The 19,430-nt window shown below is 44.2% G+C and overlaps 1 long non-coding RNA gene across 1 annotated transcript; it reads left to right on the top strand.

The window, feature by feature from the left end:
• The first annotated feature begins 11,835 nt into the window (after positions 1-11,835).
• On the top strand, positions 11,836-19,377 carry LOC122103307. The gene is made up of 2 exons (XR_006146737.1): positions 11,836-12,092; positions 18,220-19,377. It is a non-coding gene; the product is annotated as an uncharacterized LOC122103307 (long non-coding RNA).
• The last annotated feature ends 53 nt before the right edge of the window (positions 19,378-19,430 follow it).

Below are 19,430 nucleotides of genomic sequence, written 5' to 3' on the forward strand. Positions count from 1 at the left end.
CCAAAAAAAAAAAAAGAATCTCATAGACTTTCCTACCTGGCTGGCTTCGAATCATGATCCTCAGATCTCAGCTAGAATTATAGGTGTGAGCCTCTAGCACCTGGCTATTCGTAGGATTTCTGAACAATTTGTTAACATGTTTGAAGTGTACAACTTAACTAGTTTTAGCATATTTGTCCAGGTATGTTACAACTATTTAGTTTCATACCATTCTCTTCAAACATAAAAGACACCTTGTATGGGAGGGGGAAAATTAGGGAGAAATAATGAAGACATTGAGCAATATACATTGTACTAATAACCTGATTTGGAATTGAAGCCTACTTAAAAGAAAGAAGGAAAGAAAGGAAAAGGAAAGAAGGAAGGATTAAAAAGAAAGAAGTCTTATATCCATTAGCACTCATCACTCTAATAGGACTTAGGGCCCTGTTAGTCTAGATTCTGCCTAAAGTTTCTGGTGTTCAGGGCTTCACACTCTCACTTTGGCTGGAACTCTACCACTTGAACCATAGAGTCTCATGGACTTTTCTGCCCAGAATGGTTTTGAACCACAAGCCTCAAGAACTCAATCTCCTGAGTAGCTAGGATTACAGGCATGAACCACCAACATCCAGCTTTACATATTTCTTATTAAGGGCTTTTCTCACATATTTGTAATTTCTTATCCCATCAAAATAAACAAAAAGGATTTCAATAAAAAAAAACAAAGAGTAGCAGGGCACTGGTGGCTCACGTCTATAATCCTAGCTATTCAGGAGGCTGAGACCTGAGGATTGCAGTTCGAAGCCAGCCCAGGCAGGAAAGTTTGTGAGACTCTTATCTCCAATTAATCAACAGAAAACCAAGAGTGGCACTGTGGTTCAAAGTGATAGGGCACTAGCCCTTAGGAAAAAAGCTCAGGGACAGTGCCCAGGCCCTGAGTTCAGGTCCCATAACTGGCCAAAAAAAGAAAAGAAACAACAGAGTGAGATAGAAGGAGAAAAGAAAAAAGTGGGAGTGGAGAATTGAGAAGGAAGTTCCACAAAGGTTGAAGTACAAAGTCTGAAGAGTAAATAAGAAGAAAGCATCTGAAACCCTACAAGCTATATAGTGAATTATACCTTTTGTCTAAAGAAAAAGGAGGAACTATTCCAGATTTGCAAACTAGCTGTCATATAAGAATAGTTATGAAGGGGCTGGGAAGGTAGCTCAGTGGTAGAGCACTTGCCTTGCATGCATGAGGCCCTGGGTTCGATTCCTCAGCACCACATAAGCAGAAAAAAAAAAGCCGGAAGTGGCGCTGTGGCTCAAAAGGTAGAGCACTAGAGCCTTGAGCTGAAGAGCTGAGGGACAGCGCCCAGGCCCAGAGTTCAGGCCCACGACCGGACCCAAAAAAAAACAAACAAAAAACAAAGAATAGTTATGAAGCCAGATATCAATGGCTCATGCCTATAATCCTAGCTACTCAGGAAACTGAGATCTGAGGGTTGTGGTTCAAAGCTAGTAACAGGCTAGAGAGTCCATGAAACTCTTATCTCGAAATTACTACCAAAAAAGCCAGAAGTGGAGGTTAACTCAAGTGGTAGAGCACTAGCTTTGAGTACAAAAGCTCAGGGACAGTGCCCAGGACCTGAGTTAAAGACCCAGGAGTGACAGAAAACAAAGCAAAACAAATACTATGAGCATGATTATGTTACTCAAGCTAGAGCTAAGAGTGACTCATACCTAGATGGGACTGAAGATACACAAAGGAACAATGGGAAAGCCATTCTGAATTTGATGATTAATTAATTGCATGCATATGCATAGGGTGGAAATTGGTAGCTTGAGGTTGATTCTTCCATTACTGACATAAAATATAGCAGAGCTATGACTATCCTATGAGAATACTGGAAAGTACAAATTTGGGGAAAAAGAAGGAGGAGGAGAAGGAGGAGGGGGAAAAGGAGGAGGAGGAGATGGAGCAGGAGAAGATTCTGAGTCAGGTTCTAGACAGCTATTATATTTCACAGTTGGACAACCAGTCCATTTGAGGCCAGGGCTCTGGCTCATTTATTTAATTATTTATTCTCATCCTAGGTTCTTTGTAAATATTTGTTGGTAAGAGAAAAAACAAGGAAAAATGAAGTATTCCAGTAGCGCTTAGACCCACAGAATAAAATGACACGTGTTCCTTAGATCATAATGCTGAGTTTCACCTGACATTTTGTAAGACTTTTTTTTTAAATCAAAGATTGAAATTTTTAAGTTGTTTCAAATGTTATACTAAAATGAACAGGAAGATTTTGAAGAAGAATGCCAAGTTCATATGACTTTTTTTTTTTTGTCGGTCATGTAGCTTGAACTCTGGGCCTGGGCGCTGTCCCTCAGCTCTTCAGCTCAAGGCAAGTGCTCTACCACTTGACCTACAGTGTCACTTCTGGTTTTCTGGTGATTTATTGGAGATAAGAGTTTCACAAAGTTTCCTGCCCGGGCTGGTTCTGAACTGTGATCCTCAGATCTCAGCCTCCTAAGTAGCGAGGATTACAGATGTGAGCCACCGGCGCCGGCTTGTATGTGAATTTTTTTTTTTTTGGGTCCAGCTCTGGGCCCTGAACTCTGGGCCTGGGCGCTGTCCCTCAGCTCTTGAGCTCAAGGATAGAGCTCTAACACTTGAGTCGCAGCGCCACTTCCGGCTTTTTTCTTTTTGCTTATGTGGTGCTGAGGAATTGAACCCAGGGCCTCATGCATGCAAGGCAAGCGCTCTACCACTGAGTCACCTTCCCAGCCCGAAATAAGTTGATTCTTAAAAATTCACATACAAGGGCTGGGAAGGTGTCTCAGTGGTAGAGCGCTTGCCTTGCATGCCTGAGGCCCTGGGTTCAATTCCTCAGCACCACATAAGCAAAAAGAAAAAAGCCGGAAGTGGCACTGCGACTCAAGTGTTAGAGCTCTATCCTTGAGCTGAGGGACAGCGCCCAAGCCCAGAGAGCTGCCTTGGATTGTGCCTTTGTTTCTCTCAACCATCTCCCCAGCACTCCTTCCTGATAGCTATGGTATTGTTATGGGGCACTTGTATCCTGCGAGGAAGATCCAAGTTGGTGTTCGGGAAGAAATGGTAGGAACTGAGGGAAATGATAGTTGGAAAACTGCTAACAGGAGCAGGTGACTAGTTGGGTGGCAGTGTATTTGTGACACTCAAGCTCTGCAGGCATCTCTATCCTCTTTCAATGAGCTGGCTCAGGATCTGAGACAGGGAGCCACCATGAAAATCTCTTGGTACCCAGGATTAGCAATGTTAACCAGTGAAGGTCAAGGAGATGAAGGAAGTCTCTCAAAGGCATGGGAAGGCATGGGAGAGCAAAGCTCCACCCTGAGAAATGACATAATATCCCTGGAATGTCAGAGGCTATCCAAGTGTCTGTGTTTTGATGGTGGTAAGCAGAGAGCCCTTTCCAGGGAACCATACACATTGTACCACACAAATGAACTACTTCTGTCTGTCTGTATGTGCACACGTGTGCCCAAACATGCGCTACTACTGGGGCTTGAATTCAGGACTTATGTACTATCCCTTAGCTTTTTTGCTCAAGACTCAAGGCTAGCACTGTACCACTTGAGCCACAGCTTCACTTCTGCCTTATTTGTTGGTTAATTGGAGATAAGAGTCTCACATACTTTCCTTCCTGGGCTGGCTGTGAACCATGATCCTCAGATCTCAGCCTCCTGAGTAGCTAGGATTATAGATGTGAGCCACTAGGGCCTGGTGACCTCCCACTCCTAAATCCACATGACTTGTCTCTGTAGAAATATCTCCCAGGACCTGCAGGCATGCTGGCTTCTGATAGAGGCAGGTGCTGCTCCAAAGCATTGCATCGGCTTAAGTGGTTTCACGTCTACAAGATGAAATGCAGTTCTGCCCTGTATGGTTACTGCATTTTTCACAAGTGAAGAAATCAATACCTTGTGAATAGAAGTCTGGCTTTCAAACAGAAGGAAGCATCCTGACTTATAAGTATCACTTCAGAGTCAATTTATCTGATGTGATTGATCATTAGTTGTTAGCAGGCTCTTTCCACTTTGAAGTTTCTCTACTCTGCAACCTTTCGGTAAAGAAAGAGGCTCTAAGCAGGGCGCCCGTGGCTCACACTTGTAATTCTAGCTACTCAGGAGGCTGAGATCTGAGGATCTCAGTTCAAAGCCAGCCCGGGCAGGAAACTCTGTGAGACTATTATCTCCAGTAAAGCACTAGAAAACCAGAAGTGGCACTGTGGCTCAAGTGGTAGAGCACTCACCTTGAGCTGAAGGGAACAGGGACAGCGCCCAAGCCCAGAGTTCAAGCCCCACAACCGACCAAAAAATAAAAAAGAAAGAGGTTCTATAAGGGGGGGATGGGAGGGCAGGGATAGTAAGGGGAAACAAAGGAGGAGGCAACAATGCTTGATAAGAAATGTACTCATTACCTTGCTCATGTAATTATAACCCCTCTGTATGGTATTTTCACAATAAAAAAAAACTTAATGAAAAAAAAGAAAGTCTTACAGCAAATAAAAAGACATGGATTATAATTTTGGCTGTGCTGCAGAACACCTGGATGTGCAGGATTAAGTCATTTACCTTCTCTGGGCTTCAATTCTACGCAAAATGAAATTATGAAACTGGATAAACTTGAAGATGTGTCAGTCAGGACTCACTATGGCGAAGGGAAACTCCATTCATACCCACTTAAGAATGTTTTTTCATGAATTGAACTTTCACTTTGCAGAGTTCTACTCTCTTCTCCTTCTCTTCCTTCTCCCTCTTCTTCTTTCTCCTCTTTTCCTTCCTCCCTCTCCTCCTTTTTGAAACAGAGTTTCACTTTGTCACTCAGGCTGAACTAAAATAAATGATCTTCCTGTCTTTGCCTCCCAAATGCTAGGATTACAGGGATATAGCACCATGCCTAGTATTATTCTTTTTTTTATTCAGATAATTGTTTTCTAGTCCATACTCCAGTCCATTCTAGGCCCACGTAATTAAAATCACAATTTAGTTTGATCTGGATATTCAGACAATGCTAGAAATCTCTCCCCACAGCTTCTGAATTCTCTTTTTCTGGGTTGTTTTTATGCTTTTTTACATCCTGACAGCAAGGTCAGCACACGTTGAGCAAACATTTTCCAAAAGTCTTAGCAGAAGTCAAAATGTATAGTCTTTTCCTATGTCCTGATCTCAATTCAATAAAAAGAGATATGGCCTTCTATGACTAAATCTAGGTCACATTCCCATTGTAACAGTGGGAGAAGGGCTCTGTTCCAAGGAAAAATCCCCATAATGACAAAAATGGAGCTGTTGGGGCTGGAAGTATGCTCAATGATAAGAGTATATTGTTAGCATGTGGGAGGTCCTGTGTTCAATATCCAGCACTACAAAGAGAGAAGAGAATAGAGGAAGATAGGGGAATGTAAGCTACCTGTGTTTGACTGTATTTTTTTTTTTTTTTTTTTGTCGGTCATGGGGCTTGAACTCTGGGCCTGGGCACTGTCCCTCAGCTCTTCAGCTCAAGGCGAGCGCTCTACCACTTGAGCTACAGCGCCACTTCCGGTTTTCTGGTGGTTTGTTAGAGATAGGAGTCTCACGGTCTTTCCTGCCCGGGCTGGCTTTGAACCGCGATCCTCAGATCTCAGCCTCCTGAGTAGCTAGGATTACAGGCGTGAGCCACCAGCACCTGGCTGTATTTTGTTTTGTTTTGTTTTGCCAGTCCTGGGGCTTGAACTCAGGGCCTAGGCACTGTCCCTGAGCTTCTTTTGCTCAAGGCTAGCACTCTACTACTTGAGCCACAGCACCATTTCCAGTTTTTTCTGTTTATGTGCTACTGAAGAATTGAACCAAGGGCTTCATGCATGCTAGGCCAGCACTCTACCACTAAGCTACATTCCCAGCCCTAGGTTTGTTTTTTGATAGTAGAGGATCTTAAGACAATTACTAATGATGAGGGTTTCTTTTTTCTTTTTTGTCGGTCTTGGGCTTGAACTCTGGACCTGAGCGCTGTCTCTCAGCTCTTCAGCTCAAGGTGAGCACTCTACCACTTGAGCCACAGCGCACTCTCGAGAAAGTGCTAAGAGAAAAATCTTCCTCCAAGGCAAAGCCTCCACAATCTAGCATTGTATTATAAACCAAGTAACCATTGCAACTGGGAAAAGTGACTCAAAATAATTACACAATGGGTAGGAAGATGGCTCAGTGGTAGAGAGCTTGCCTTGCATGCATGAGGCCCTGGGTTCATTCCTTAGCACCATATAAGCAGAAAAATTGGTGCTGTGGCTCAAGTGGTAGAGCACTATCCTTGAACTGAAGAGCTGAGGGACAGTGCCTAGGCCCAGAATTCAGGCCCCACAACCAACCAAAAATAAAATAAAATAAAGTAATCACAGAAGAGATTGATGTGAGGGTTGGAAGGTGGCTCAGTGGTAGAGTACTTGCCTTGCATGCATGAGGCCCTGGGTTGGATTCTTCAGTATCACATAAACAGAAAAAGCCAGAAGTGGTTCTATGACTCAAGTGGTAGAGTGCTAGCTTGGAGCAAAAGAAGCTCAGGGACAGTGCCTAGGCCCTGAGTTCAAGCCCCAGGACTGGCAAAAAGAGAGAAAGAGAGAGAGAGAGAGAGAGATGGGGGGAGAAGAAGAGAGGAGAGAGATGATTATTTGCAAATCAATTTATATATATATATAATAAGAATAATGTTCTCAGAGCATAAAATGTTTTTTTCTTCTTCTTTTTTTTTGTCGGTTGTGGGACCTGAGCTCTGGGTCCCTCAGCTCTTCAGCTCAAGGCTAGTATTCTACCACTTGAGCCACAGTGCCACTTCCAGCTTTTTCTGCTTATGTGGTACTGAGGAATCGAACCCAGGGCCTCATGCATGCAAGGCAAGCACTCTACCACTGAGCTACCTTCCCAGTCCCAAACAATAAAATCTTAATGTTCCCAATCCAGGAAAGTACTTTACTTGTACTCCAGCTCCACCTCTATATACCTGAGCATCTCTTTTCTGGGGTCCCAACTGATTCACATTATCTTTATCTGGACCACACACCAGTTGATTCTATTCCTAGTTAATCATAATCATGATCTAGTCCTGCTTTCTAAAAGTTTCACTGGGTCACAATGATAGAAATTTGTGTGTGATCCCCAATTCTTCAGGTATCTATTTACATCCTGTGTCCACTAGTGGCTAATTTCATTCTTCCTGTATGTGTTTTACCTGCTTATCTACAAAACAGCCATATTTCCTTAATAGTCAAGTTCTTGGGCAACCCCCATAGATCAAGTACTACTAAGAGGGGTATGCACTTGAACTGTGAATTTATATCAATATTAAAAGAAAAGGTGTATGACCTCAACATATTCACGAGGAATAGATTTCTTACATGGATTGTCACATTTCTTCTTTAGGGAGACATTTAACCAACACATTCATTTATGATGGTAAAATGATGTACTTTATTAGAAGACACTTCTAAGCTGAGCGCCAGTGGCTCACACCTGTAATCCTAGCTACTCAGGAGGCTGAGATCTGAGGATCACAGTTCAAAGCCAGAAAAAAAAAATTGGAAGTAGAGGTGTGGCTCAAGTGGTAGAATATATCAGCTTTGGGGAAGGGAAGCTAAGCAAAAGTGAGAGGCCCTGAGTTCAAGACCCAATCCAACAGAGAGAGAGATGGGGGCAGGAAGGAGAGGCATTTCTATTAAGGACAAACTGACCCGGACACTACTTTGGCCAGATACATTGGTGCACACTTTTTTTTTTTTTTTGGTCAGCCGTGGGGCTTGAACTCTGGGCCTGGGCGCTGTCCCTCAGCTCTTCAGCTCAAGGCCAGCGCTCTACAACTTCAGCTATAGCGCCACTTCCGGTTTTCTGGTGGTTTATTGGAGATAGGAGTCTCACGGTCTCTCCTGCCCGGGCTGGCTTTGAACCAAGATCCTCAGATCTCAGCCTCCTGAGTAGCTAGGATTATAGGCGTGCGCCACCAGCGCCTGGCGGTGCACACTTTTAGTCTCAACTATTCGAGAGACTGAAGCAGGAAGAATGCTTGAGCCCAGGAATTTGAGGACAGCCTTGAGAACACAAAACCTTGTCTCAAAAAAAAAAAAAAAAAGAACACTTAACTTTAGTGTTTCCAATTTCAAGTCTTTTATCTGTGGTTTATCATTTTAGTTTTATTATGTTTAAACCTTCTGCTCTTATTTTCTGCCCATGTTTATCTCAGTTTCACCTTTCCTAGTTACTTTCTCCCTTTGTGCCTGTTGTGTTTTTGTTGTTGTTGATCTTGTTATTGTTATTGTTCTTGGTAGTGGTGGTCATGGGGCTTGAATTCAGTCCTGGGTGCTGTCCCTGAGCTATTGCATTCAAGGCTAGCATCTATGTCTTTGAGTCACAGTGCAGCACCACTTCCTGTTTTCTGATGGTTAGTTGGAGATAAGAGTCCACGACTTTTCTGCCTGGGCTGTCTTCAAACCTTCTGATCCTTAGATCTCAGATTCCTGGGTAGCTCAGATTACAGGCATGAGCCACAGGCACCCAATTTACATGCTTATTTTTATGATATCTGGCCATCTTAGTTTTCATTCCTTTTATCCCCTCTTTTTCTGTTTCTGCAGTCCTCCTTCTTTGGGATATTTATTCTATTAGTCTGAGGGTGCCTTACTTTTCCTTCCCATGATTCCTCATCATTGCTATTCTTCTATGCCAAAGCATATCTCCGATTCTGACTTGTCCTCATCTTCCTGCCCTCTCAGCCTATCAATTACTGTCAGTCTTGCCTTTGTGTTACACTGCAGCTGTTTGTCCTTTGTCTTTCTGCCCATCTCTAACTCAATATAATTCCTTCTCTTCTCCAAATCATTTCATTGATGCCTCCTCCTCTGTTTCCAGCCCTTCTGCTCCCCTCCTCTTCATTCTCCACCTTTCTTCTCTCATCTGCTAATCTCTATCATCTTCCTTCCTCCCGAGTGGGCTTGTTCTTCCTTATCATTTGTTCTCACTATTCAGCTGTCTAAGCTAGCTGTGTCTTCCACCTTTGGGGTCCTTTTTCTGTCTGCGTTCGTTTATTTCTGTTTCTTTTGTCTTTATTGTTTATGATTACTTTTTAACCAATCCTATGATTTGGGTTTCTCAGAAGCCCTGTAACAACCTTTTTCAGTATTTCTGCCAAGGTTTCTTTCTCCCCTGCCCTCAGTCTCTCTCTGCTTCTGGCTTCCCTATGTAATTAATTCTCTCTTTCCTTCTATCTATCCCTTTACATGTATTGGTCTCTGTCATTCTTTTTGTCCGTCGCTCCCTCAGCTTCTTAGCATTTTTTTTTAACTTCTTGTCTCTTGTTTTTTTGCTCATGTGTCTTTTCTGGGGATGATTAAGGCTTATTTCTTTCTGTCCATTGTTTAGTAGAATAGGAACCTTAATCTGCTCTACACTTCCAGTAACCTCTTGGATGTTCTGAGGAGTCTTGTTCAATAGGAAAAATTCAGCAGACATAGCAGTGAGGAAGGGGAGCTTTTGAGGAAGTCAACTATTCCTTCATCCTTCTTCAACCAAGAAAGATAATCCTTTCACCTGTTCTATCTCTGCTCTCATTCCCCAGTGGAATCCTGGGCCCTGGAAAATCCTGTGCTGAGTGCAAACATTGGATGTATTAAGTGCTTTCTATAACTCTGGGCTTCTGTGCTGACTGAAGAAGACATGCCTAGCCATGTGCTCATTCCTCTAAGAACTCTTCTCCCATTCTTTCTTTCTTCCTTGTTTTTGCTGGTCCTGGGGCTTGATCTAAGGAACTGAGTGCTGTCTCTGAGCCTGTTTGTATTTAAGGCTAGTGCTCACCACTTGAGTTACAGTACCAGTTCCAGATTTTTCTGAGTAGTTAATTGGACATAAGAGTCTCACAGATTTTCCTGCCTGGGCTGGCTTTGAACAATGATCCTCAGATCTCAGCCTCCTGAGTAGCTAAGATTATAAGCGTGAGCCACTGGCACCTGACTCTCTCTCTCTCTCTCTCTCTCTCTCCTTTCTTTCTTTCTCTACCAGTTGAACAACAGCTTTTTTGCTGGTTAACTAGTGATGAGTCTCACAGAGCCAGGTGCCAGTGGCTCACACCTGTAATCACAGCAATTCAAGAAGCTGAGATCTTCAGGCTGGGAAGATGGCTCAGTGTTAGAGTGCTTGCCTTGCATGCATGAGGCCCTGGGTTCGATTCCTCAGCACCACATAAGCAGAAAAAGCTGGAAATGTCACTGTGGCTCAAGTAGTAGAATACTAGCCTTGAGTTGAAGAGTTCAGGCCCTGCGACCGACAAAAAAAAAAAAAAAAGAAGAAGAAGAAGCTGAGATCTGCCCGGGCAGGAAAGTCTGTGAGACTCATATCTCCAATAAACCACTCAGGAAACCAGAAGTGGTGCTGTGGCTCAAGTGGTAGCGCACTAGCCTTGAGCAGAAAGCAGAAGAGCTGAGGGATGTGCCCAGATCTAGAGTTCAAGCTCTGCAACTGACAGGAGAAGGAGGAGGAGAAGGGGGAGAGAAGAAGGAGGGGGAGGAGGAGGAAGAAGAAGAGGAAGCAGCAGCAGCAGCAGCAGCAGCAGCTGAGATCTGAAGATGGCAATTGGAAGCCAACCCAGGCAGAAAGCCTATGAGACTCTTATCTCCAAGTCATCACAGAAAAACCTGGAAGTGGAGCTGTGGTTTAAGTGGTATAGCACTAGCCTTGAGCAAAAGGAGCCAAGAGACAATATTCAGGCCCAGAGTTCAAGCCCCAAGACTAAAAAAAAACAAAACCAAACCCAAAACAAACAAACAAAAAAAGTCTCATCAGTTTTTCTGCCTGGGTTGGCTTTGAACCTCTATCCTAAGATCTCAGCCACTAATGCCTGGCTCAGAATAATTTTCTTTGAAAGGTCAGAAAAAAACAAAAACATTTAAAAGGCTGGACACAGCAGATGGGTTAAGTACAAACTTAATATTTGCAGTGTAGCTTTCAGAACCAGAAGTATTAGCAGCAATGCAGTCTCCTGGGCTCTTCTGTCACTTGGCAACTCTCATCCTATCCCTACTGGCCACAGATGTCTCTTGTGCCCTCTTCGTGCTGCCAGAATTTGGTCCTAAGTGAGGTATCTCTTCTCTTTGGCTCTACCCACTCCATGCTACATCTCTCTTATCCCACTGGGACCCCTCCTTCTCTCATCTGCCCCAATGCTAGAGCAAAGGCTCTGTTTTTCCTGGCAGTTCTTTCTATCTTCATGCCTCTAGCTAGCCTTTAATTGACACACCAGGATATTACCTCCTGAGTTCTTTTTTTATGGAAAATATGGTCATCTGATAGAATTCAGTGAACCCAGGTTTCCACCCAGCCACCAACATCAGGATTTCTTCTTGGATACTAGAAGGAAAAAGAGAGGAATTAGGTGAAAGAGACCTGAGATCCTGATAATCTAGTTTGGCTCTTTCTCCCATGGCAGGCTGTGGATGCAGATCACTATCTCCTTATTCTGGCCCCACCTCCACCAAGGAAGGCAAAAGAGGAGTCTACCACTTTGCTTTAGTCTTTTTTTTTTTTTTTTTTTTTTTGGGTCTGGTTGTGGGGCTTGAACTCTGGGCCTGGGTGTAGGAGACCAAAAACCTGCCTGAGAGTGTTCTGACCTTTTACAGACACCTGTGCAAACTTTGACAAACAACCATTCTCGGAAATACCGCAAGATGTACTTTTAGATTAAGTTCCTGGAACAGGCTGGGCAGGTTGGACCAAAAAGATCTCGCCCTAACCCCGTTATTAAAATGTCCTATCTAACCCGCCCTTCCTCCTAGTATTTCCCCTTCTACCCTTATAAAAGCTTAAGTTTCTTCACCAATAAACGAGACCATGACGCTACCCAGACTGACTTTGTCTTTCTTTATGCGCTTGGTCTCCTTCCTCTCTCCACCCATTGGTTCTTTTAGGAGGTGCCCCCTCGGGTCCCACCAAATTACCTGACCTGCTGGACAGGTCAAATGGCGCCCAACGTGGGGCCCGAGGCGCGGTGACCTGCCGGACAGCGGACAAACACGGAGCTCCTGGACACATGAGGTAGAGACGTCCGGACCGCATCGCTCGTGCACCCCGGAAAAAGTCTTGAGGTAAGTTTTGCTGTCCCATCAACCATGGGCAAAAATCTGTCTAAAGAAGGACTTTTTATTAAGGAAATGAAAAGTAATCTTAGGGAAAGAAGAATTAGAGTTAAAAAAAAAGGACTTGCATACTTTTTTTTGTTTTGTGGAGGAAAAATGTCCATGGTTAACATTACATGGCCCAGGGATTCACCCTCTTACCTGGAATAAGGTAGGAAAGGACATTAACAAACTCCTTAGGGAGGGGGAAGAAGTTCCCGAAGCCTTTTTCAGTTTTTATGGGGTCATCAGGGACATCTTAAAAGATGTGGAGAGAGATGGACGCTTTTCCCATCTTTTAGCCCTTGCGGAAGACCTCCTTACTTGTTCCCCGGCAGAACATGAACCTTGCTCTAAGGTCAGCTCGCCAACCGCCCCTTTAAAAAATGAAACTAATTCGGAAAAAGGGACATCGGGCCTAGATGAGGCTGCCATTAGCGCGACTTCGCCTTCTCCATCCCTTATTGATGAGCCTATTCCCACTAAATTGGCTCCCCCCTTACTGAGACCACCCCCTATAAATAAATCCTTAAAAATAAGAAAAGGCAACATATCCTGTAATTCATCAAAATGTCCCTGACGATGATTGGCTTGATCCCTCACAACAAGCCGACCTCGAGGAGGAGGCAGCCAAATATAATGAGGAAAAATACGGCCCCGTCCTCAATATCAGCCCCAAATTTTTATAGCAGACCAGGGGCATACAAGACAACTCCACTGGCCCTTTCCACCCCCATATAGACCATGTCCCCCCAGCGCCCCCCCAGACGATTCAGTCCCTCTTATCCAGATTCCGGGGGTAGAAGGACTCTTAAAAACTAAACAATCCCTTTTAAGACAGGTCTCCACTCTAAAAGATGTCCTTTCTGTAAAAAAAGAATTAAGGGATCTCACCCAACAAATACAGGAATTACAGATTGACCTTACAGGGGAGGCCGGCCTTGTTTTGCCTTACGCGGGCTCCTCGCCAAATACACAGGCCAAGCCAAAGATAAATAAAAATAACAAGACGCCGGCTTCGATGTCGCTCTTTTTTCCAGTAATAACCGGCTCTGGTACTCAGGCCCAAAGAACGGGGGACCAGGCAGACACCACCCAGGGTGATAATTCGGATGATGAAGATGTTGAACAGGAGACTTCAGCCTCTGAGGGAGAGGGGGAGGAACTAGAGGAGGAGCGAGAACAGGACAATGTTTGCCAGATCATATATAAAAAATTAAAAATTAAACATCTAAAAGACTTACATTCAGCAGTAAAAAATTATGGTATTAATGCACCCTTCACCCTTTCTATACTTGAAGGACTGGGCCAAGGAGGCAGCCTGCTGCCTCATGAGTGGGTTAAAGTGGTTCAGTCAGTCCTGACTAGAAGCCAGTTCTTAACCTGGAAGGCTGAGTTTATAGACAGGGCTGAGATGCAGGCCGTTTTAAATAAAAAGAGTCCTCAAATGGCCACATGGACCTCTGATAAAATTACCGGAAGGGGCAAATTTGCTACAGAAGAAAAACAACAAAAGCTTCCAAGGGGACTCATTACACAGACGTCCCAAGCGGCCATGGCAGCCTGGCGGGCCGTGCCCTCTACCGGGACGACCACAACCTCTCTGTCTAAGATCCTTCAAGGTCCTAATGAGCCTTATGCCCAATTTGTTGCCAGACTATTAGAAGCAGCTGAGAGAATTCTGGGAGATGATAGTACAGACAATATACTAATAAAACAATTGGCTATAGAAAATGCTAATAGTGCCTGTAAAGCCGCTTTGCGTGGTAAAACAAAAAATTTAGATTTAAACGGCATGATCAAAATTTGTAATGATGTTGATTCTCTTGATTATAAAATTTCCAAAACCATGTTGGCAATTGGTGCCATGTTTCAAACACCCCCCAAAGCTTCCGGTAACAAGGGTAAATGTGGAAGCCCAGGACATTTCGCTAAGGAATGTACCAGCTCACCAAAGTCCGGCCAAACTTTCCCCGCGGGCGACCAAAAAAGACCGCCCCCAGGACCCTGCCCTAGATGTAAAAAAGGATGGCATTGGACCCGAGAATGCCGCTCTAAGACAGATATTAATGGCCAACCATTGTCTGCGGTCCAGGGAAACGGACCGCGGGCCCCGTTTCGGGGCCCTACCCAGTTACAAACCCGGCCTCAAATGATTTCCAACAATCCCTTCAACACCAGTCAGGGCCAAAACTCCCACAGCCCCAAACAACCTTAACCCGACCTGCGCAGACCTATTTAGAGCCACACCAGGAAGCGCAGGACTGGACCTCTGTTCCTCCACCACCCGAATTATAACCCCTGAAGAGGGCATAACCGTAATAGACACAGGGGTATTGCCGCCCCCCCCCCCCCTCCGCCAGGAATGTTTTTCCTTATCCTTGGACGAGCCTCTAGCTCATTACAGGGATTGTCCATAACCCCCACCATAGTTGATTCTGATTATCAGGGTGAGATAAAGATTTTGGCCTCTGCCCCTCAAGGCCCCATTACTGTTCCAATAGGACGGGGCATTGCTCAGGCCCTCCCCTTGCCGTTCATGGGACCATTTTCTCACAAAAACCCTGCCCATGGGTCCTCAAAACCAGGATCTTCAGATATTTTCTGGGTCCAACAACTTATGGAGAGCCGACCCACAATTAAACTTTCTTTAGATGGAGAACCACTCCTAGGCCTTTTGGACACTGGCGCTGACACCACAGTCATAGCAAAAAAATATTGGCCTAAATCCTGGCTGTCCCTACCCGCAGGACTTCAACCAGGGCAATGAACCTAAGGGAGAAGGAATGAAGGGACCAGAGACACGAAGGACAGCAAGACAAGGATTCTGATCAAGCTGCCAAATTTTATTTTTCACGCAGGGGTATTTATATGTTTAGAATAAGGAAGCTTTTTCATCGGGTGTAGCAGCTGCAGGATGCTTGCTTAGGGCAGTGAAAAGGTGGTTGTTAGCAGCTATGGGGTGTTTGTATGGGGGGTGAAAAGGTGGTCGTTAGTAGCTGCAGGGTGTTTACTTTAGGGCGTGGTGAAAAGGTGGGATTCTGTAAACTCAGCCTCAGGTTGTTCCAGTGCGATAGTTAAGCCTATCAAGTTTGAGAGACTTAACTTTTGGCTCCCAACACCTGGCCACTGGAGCCCACAGTCACCCACCTAAAGGGCAGTGGCCAGATTCAAAATACCTTACAAAGTTCTAAGTTTCTCCAGTGGACAGACCCGGAAGGAAACTCGGGGACAGTGAGGCCTTTCGTGGTTGAAGGGCTGCCGGTTAACTTGTGGGGAAGAGACATTATGACCCAGATGGGGGTCATTATGATGAGCCCCAATGATAAGGTAACTCAGATGATGTTAAAAACTGGTTTTCTGCCAGGTAAAGGATTGGGAAAACATGAACAGGGAGGTACCCAGCCCATCATACCCATCCCTAAATTAGATAGAGGGGGATTAGGGACGGACCTTTTTTCCTAAGGACCACTGCTCCTCCTGCACACCAAGCCGATAAAATAACTTGGAAGTCTGATGAGCCGGTTTGGATAGAACAGTGGTCCATGCCTTCAGAAAAGGTTCAGGCTGCCCTTCAGTTGGTGCAGGAACAATTAAAACAAGGACACCTTGAACCTTCTACCACCCCCTGGAACACCCCTATTTTTGTAATAAAGAAAAAAACGGGCAAATGGAGGTTATTACAGGACCTTAGGGAAGTAAATAAGACAATGGTTCCCATGGGGGCACTACAGCCCGGACTTCCTTCCCCTGAAGCCATTCCTAAAAAATATTTTAAAATTGTTATAGATATTAAAGATTGCTTTTTTTCTATTCCTTTACACCCTATGGATTGTAAACGATTTGCCTTTTCCATACCCATGGTAAATCATATGGGCCCTAATCCCCGATTTCATTGGAAGGTATTACCCCAAGGCATGGCCAATTCGCCCACCTTATGCCAAAAGTATGTAGCTCAATCCATTGACCCAGTTAGGATTCAATATCCCTCAGTTTATATTATACATTATATGGACGACTTATTGATAGCTGGAAAAACTGAGGATGAGACACAAAGAGTTGCTCAAATAATTGTTAAAGCTCTTTTAGACAGAGGATTTACCATAGCCCCAGACAAAATTCAGGTTCAATATCCCTTTTTATTTTTAGGATTTGAGTTATGTCCAGACTTTTTATATACACAAAAGATCCAAATTAAGAGGGACACTCTTCAATACCTTAATGACTATCAAAAACTTTTGGGAGACATTAATTGGTTACGACCATATTTAAAATTAACAAAAGGAGACCTGCGCCCCCTTGAGGATCTCCTTAGAGGAGACCCTGATCCCTTCTCCCCTAGACATCTTACTAAGGAAGCAGAGAGAGCACTACTTAAGGTTGAATTAGCCATAGCTCAACAACACACGGGATACTTTGACCCAGGTGCGCCCCTATATCTAGTCATCTTTTCCACAGAGTTTGCACCTACCGGTCTACTTTGGCAAGAGCCAGTGCCCTTACTTTGGGTACACCTCCCCGTAGCTAAAAGAAAAATTCTTCCCACCTATCCTTCCCTGGTTTGCCAAATAATTATGAGAGGGATAAATATTTCCACACGCTATTTTGGGAGAGACCCTAATTTTGTTATTATGCCATATGATAAAGAGCTAATCAAATGGTTGTGTACCCGTGATCCTGATTGGGCTGTTCTTATTTGCTCCTATTCCGGAGAATTTGATACACAAATGCCAAGAAATAAACTTCTTCAGTTTTTTTTCCCTCACCCCTTTTGTATTTTTAAAAAACACCCAGGAAAACCCCATTCCAACTGCCCCTACCATATTTATTGATGGGTCAAAAAATGGCAGAGCTGCTTATGTCCTTAACAAACAACATGTTATAAAGACCTGCTTTAAATCAGCACAGCTGGTAGAATTATTTGCTGCCGTTACCGTTTTTAACAAATATAAAGATAGCCCTTTTAATTTATATTCAGATAGCAAGTATGTGGTTGGGGCTTTACAGACCTTGGAGATGGTTCCCATAATTCAACCTACTACTCCTACTTTTCAAATGTTTTCTGATTTACAAAAGCTAATTCGACAGAGGTCAACACCTTTCTATGTGGGCCACATTCGTGCTCACACCGGCTTGCCAGGACCTCTAGCTCAAGGAAATGAACTTGCCGATTTGGCCACATGTTCTGTTTTGATTTCTCATCTAGAATCTAGCCAGCTAGCTGCTGCACGTGAGGCTCACCGTCTTCATCATCTTAATGCTCAGACTTTGAGACAAAGGTTCCTAATTACCAGAGAACAGGCTAGAGAAATTGTAAAAAGCTGTAAAAACTGCCTAATGCTTTTACCTGAACCCCATTATGGAGTAAACCCTAGGGGACTCACGCCTGGACAACTATGGCAAATGGATATTACCCATGTTCCCTCTTTTGGTAACCTAAAATTTATACATGTTACTATAGACACCTTTAGTAGGTTTATTTGTGCCTCCGCCCATAGTGGAGAAGCCACCAAAGATGTTATTAGTCATATGTTATATACATTTACAGTATTGGGCCAACCTAAGAACATAAAAACCGATAATGGCCCGGGGTATACCAGTAATAAATTTAAACAATTTTGCTTACAATTGGGAATCAAACATGTCACAGGGATACCCTATAACCCACAAGGCCAAGGTATTGTGGAAAGAGCCAATCAAACGCTTAAAAACACCTTACATAAACTACGCTCACAAGAAACCTTGTTTCAAAAGGCCTTACTTTCTCATGCTCTTTTTGTTTTAAATTTTTTAACACTGGATGCCTTTGGGAGGTCTGCTGCTGAAAGACACTGGCACCCAAAGACTCAACAAGGGTTTGCTCAGGCTCTTTGGAAGGATCCCATTACGGGAAAATGGCAGGGGCCTGACCCAATTATCATTTGGGGAAAAGGGTCTGCATGCATTTATGATTCCAGGGAAAATGGAGCCAGATGGCTACCCGAAAGATTAGTTAAACCATATACCAATATCAATGATTCAGACAATAATGCCAATAAAGATAATGCTAAGTAGGTCCAGGCCTACAACCTGAGACAAAATTTTTCTTTCTTTTCAGAACCTACTTTAAAAGATGACCTCCCCTTTGCCTGCCTGTCTCATCTTCTGGACCGTGCTGATGCCAGTTGTTGCCAAGACTAGCCCCCCTGTGCCTGTGAAACAGACATGGTCAATTGTAAACCCTAACACTGGAGAAGTCGCTAACGCCACCTCTTCTACTCTTTACCCACCAGGAGCCTGGTTTCCAAACTTGTTTGTAGATCTTTGTGATATTATAGGGGGAGATTGGGACCCTTCCGATCAGGAGCCTTTCCCTGGGTATGGTTGTGCTAGCCCAGGACAAAGGCATAGTACTAGAAACCAACAATTTTATGTTTGCCCTGGCCATAGTCGATCCAAATCCCAACTTAAGAAATGTGGTGGACCGGGGGATGGTTATTGCGCTGCCTGGGGATGTGAAAGCACTGGATCAGTTTGGTGGTCCCCTCCCGTTAATGACCTTATAAAGGTTGAGGCCTGGGATAGAAGCATGCAGGGAACTGGCACTTGTGGCCGGCAGGGGGCTTGTGGACCTTGCTATGACTCTAAAAAATGGCCGTCCCGATCATGGGCAACACCAGGTGGTCGCTGTAATGGGCTAAAAGTCAGCTTCACAAACCAGGCAAAATCAATTGACCTGATTAAGTGGATACAAGGCCTCTCTTGGGGGCTTCGTCTGTACCGAACTGGGTATGACCCAGCTACAACTTTTACCATTCGACTACAGACGGAACCCCTTGCCACAGCTATTGGGCCAAATCTAATCATCGCTAATTATCAAAACCCAAAAACTTCAAAAGCCAATACTAAAACACCTAAACCGCCTAGTTCAAATTCATCTTTACCCTCCCCTTTTGCCAACCCAGGCATTGCCAACCCTAGCTACTGACCAGTCCCGTGCCAAAAATAGACTTTTTAACTTAATACTGGGGGCTTTCGCAGCCCTAAATGCCTCAGATGCCAACCGAACCCAAAATTGTTGGCTGGAGGGAAGATCGGGACCGTGAGGCGCTGGGCCAGCTGGGCTGGTCTGTTGCAAGAACCGTTGGACAAAAAAGATCTCGCCCTAACCCCGTTATTAAAATGTCCTATCTACCCCGCCCTTCCTCCTAGTATTTCCCCTTCTACCTTTATAAAAGCTTAAGTTTCTTCACCAATAAACGAGACCTTGACGCTACCCAGACTGACTTTGTCTTTCTTTATGCGCTTGGTCTCCTTCCTCTCTCCACC

The sequence above is a fragment of the Dipodomys spectabilis genome, unplaced genomic scaffold, assembly GCF_019054845.1.
Source record: "Dipodomys spectabilis isolate Male_0828 unplaced genomic scaffold, ASM1905484v1 ptg000018l, whole genome shotgun sequence".
NCBI classification, from domain to species: Eukaryota; Metazoa; Chordata; class Mammalia; order Rodentia; family Heteromyidae; genus Dipodomys; species Dipodomys spectabilis.